This window comes from Nannospalax galili, unplaced genomic scaffold, assembly GCF_000622305.1.
Source record: "Nannospalax galili isolate Female #2095 unplaced genomic scaffold, S.galili_v1.0 scaffold1138, whole genome shotgun sequence".
NCBI classification, from domain to species: Eukaryota; Metazoa; Chordata; class Mammalia; order Rodentia; family Spalacidae; genus Nannospalax; species Nannospalax galili.
Window position 1 is genome coordinate 3,226,391 of NW_008342297.1, and position 3,336 is coordinate 3,229,726.

General features: G+C 43.7%; 1 pseudogene; it reads left to right on the forward strand.

Annotated features, from left to right (window-relative positions):
* Positions 1-1,968: 1,968 nt before the first annotated feature.
* Positions 1,969-2,866, forward strand: LOC103738254 (annotated as a pseudogene).
* The last annotated feature ends 470 nt before the right edge of the window (positions 2,867-3,336 follow it).

A 3,336-nucleotide genomic window follows, 5' to 3' on the forward strand; every position in this document is an offset into this window, starting at 1 on the left:
GTCTAGCTGTGTCATTCCCACTAATGTGGGCCGTGAGATGAGACTGGAATGGGCTTCTTGAACTTTCTTGTAATAATGAGGCAACTGTATGACCACTTTCAGTTCTCTCCCCTGTGTTCCAGGGGCCGCTGGGAACCGCCCTTATTTGGTGTTGGGATAATTTGGGGAGTGCAGGGTGCAGCACAGTCATCACAAAATGTTCTTATATCTCTCTTTCTTTTTTAATGACTCTTTTCAGTTTATTGTATGAAGGAGTTACAGTAGTCCAAGTTAAAAGCAGACCCCAAATGGTTACATTATATAAGCTGTGCTGGGTACACTGTGGAAGAAGGATGAAACCATAAGGAAAATATATCAGATTGTCAAGAAGTGTTCAATAGAATATGGGCGACAGATGAGAGAGAGAGAGAGAGAGAGAGAGAGAGAGAGAGAGAGAGAGATACAGAGAGATACAGAGAGACAGAGAGACAGAGAGACAGAGACTGACTGTGGGATTCTGATGCGCTCATAGCAAAGGCCCAACTCTCCAGCTCGGACACAAAAGTATGTAGGAAAAAGGGGAAAAGAGAGCCATTACAGTAGCATTCTCCTAGAAGCACAAGCAGGCACTGCTGAGGGCACTGGACGTACCCATACGGAGTGACTTAAAAATGGATGATGGAGCTGGGTGTGGTGGCGCACGCCTGTAGTCCCAGAACTTGGGAGGCAGAAGCAGGTGGATCTCTGAGTTCAAGGCCAGCCTGGTCTACATAGTGAGTTCCAGGATAGCTGGGGCTACAGGGAGACCCTGCTTCAAAAACACACACACACAAAACCCCAAAACCAAAACTAAAAACCAAACAAAAAAATGGATGATGGGAGCTGGAGAGATGGCTCAGCGGCTAAGAACACTGGCTGTTCTTGCCGAAGACCTGGGTTTGAATCCCAGCACCCACATGGCAGCTAACAACTGTCTGTGTCTCCAGTCCCAGGGGATCCAACAGCCTCTTCTGTCCTCTGCGGGCATTGCATGACACGGATGCACTTACCTACACACAGGCAATACGCACATACACATAAAATAAAAATAATAAATAAAATATTTTAAAAAATGGATGACAGCCATAGACCATGAAATCCCTGGAGTGGTTCATGTAGGCAACTTATCATCTAATTTCAGCTTCAGAAAGAGGACTGTGTGTTTGGAAAAGGAGGAAGAATCCTGTGGCAAACAGACCAAGATGTGAGGCAGTGCCTATCCACGGCAGAACCAATTGAGAAAAATAATTCTATGGCCAACGAGGAGACTGAGAATCTTCCAGTGTTCCCTCAAGCTGGTTTGCCAATTTGTTTCCAAGCAGAGAGAGCTTTTATTACTCTGCACACATAGTCCAGTGATTGCTTCTGAAAACACTCCAAAAAGACAATGTCCATTCAAACCTCTTTCCTTTTAATCTTTCTGAGCTTTCAAAGTCCAAAACCATTGATAAACATTCTATCTTAATATTTATTTTGCAGAACATGATTCTTCTGAGAGCAAAGTCCATAAGCAATTGCTATTTCCTTTTTTAGTGGTTTTTAAAAAATTTTATGTATATGCATGTATTGCCTGGATGTAGGTAAGTGCACCCATGTCGTGCAGTGCCTGCGGAGGACAGAAGAGACTGTTGGATCCCCTGGAAATGGAGTTATGGACAGTTGTTAGCTGCCATGTGGGTGCTGGGATTTGAACCCGGGTCTTCTGCAAGAACAACCACTGTTCTTAACCACTGAGTCATCTCTCCAGCCCCTGGCAATTTCTATTTCTTAATCATTGATCTTCTGAGTAAATAAATCACTGGCAGTGCATAATATTTTGTTTTATTTGTATATATTTTATTATATGAATATGCAGCCACCCCTGTGGGAAGATTTGTGCTTGACTTTTCCATTTGTATTAAATGAAAGCAGAGTCTCAGAGGCTGGGTGGCTCTGGGCTGTGCTTGTCCCATGACCCCTGAGTTTTTTCCAGCCTCCTTTCCTCTCTGCCTGTGTCTGCTGCAGGCATCTGGCTTTGCCCAGGCAGGTGAGCTGTGGTGGTGCCCATGGATGGCAGCCCCTGGTTTACCATGCAGCCAGTTGTTGAGAAACTCAACCACAGAGGGCATGAGGTGGTAGTAGTCGTGCCAGAGGTGACTTGGCAACTGGGACAGTCACTGAATTTTACAGTGAAGACTTACTCAACCTCTCACACCCTGGAAGATCTGAGCCTTGAGTTACAGGTTTTTATTGATGCTCATTGGAAAACTCGGGATGATAGTATATTTTCTGAGCTATAGAATTCGTCCAGCATTTTTTTTTTGAATTATGTTTTTCAAATTGTAGGGATTTGTCTAATGACAGGAAGTTAGTAGATACTTAAAGCAGAGTTCTTGTGATGCTGTGTTTCTGGATGCTTTTGTTGTGTGTGGCTTAACTGTTGCCAAGTACTTTTCCCTCCCATCCGTGGTCTTCAGCAGAGGAGTGCTTTGCCACTATCTTGAAGAGGATGCTTAGTGCCCCAGGCTCTTTCTTATGTCTCCAGAGGTCTCTTGATAGTCACGATACCTTGAATTTCAAAGAGAGAGCATGGAACTTTATCTCCTACATGGGGGAGTGTATATTTTGCTCCCATTCTTACAGAAGTGCTGTAGGGATCACCTCTGAAGTTCTCCAAACCCCAGCGACTCTGTATGATCTCGGCCAAGTGTCCGTTTGGTTGCTACGCACTGACTTTGTGTTGGAGTTCCCCAGACCTGTGATGTCAACAGTTTTCATTGGTGGAATCAACTACCACCAGGGAAGGCCACGCCCAAGGTACGTCATCTCTCCTTTAGTGCGTGAAGAGTGGTGTGGCTTTGGACTTTGAAGAAGACATTTCTTACTGAGCTGAGATTTGTTATTTCCATCAGCTACATCTAGAATTTCTTCTTGGTTTAGTGAATTGTTTTGTACCAATTCATTAACTGAGAGAATATTTATATATAGCTTCCCTATTGAAATATTTATGTTTACCCATGGCTTAATCAAGGATGAACATGGCTGTGAACATCATTCCCCAAGGATGAACATGGCCGTGAGACATGGTATTGATCACAGATCATCAGGCTTGCTGTGAAGTGCCTTTACCTGCTGAACCATCTTGATGGCCCAAAGCTAAAATTTTAATACACACACACACACACACACACACACACACACACACACAATTTTTCTAAATTTAAAAAATATCTATGAAGAACGTCATCAGAGCATCTGAGACCTACAGTAGAAACCCTCCACTTTGCTATGACCTGCCTACTGAATGTATCCACCAATGTATTTGAAAAGTGTCTTGAT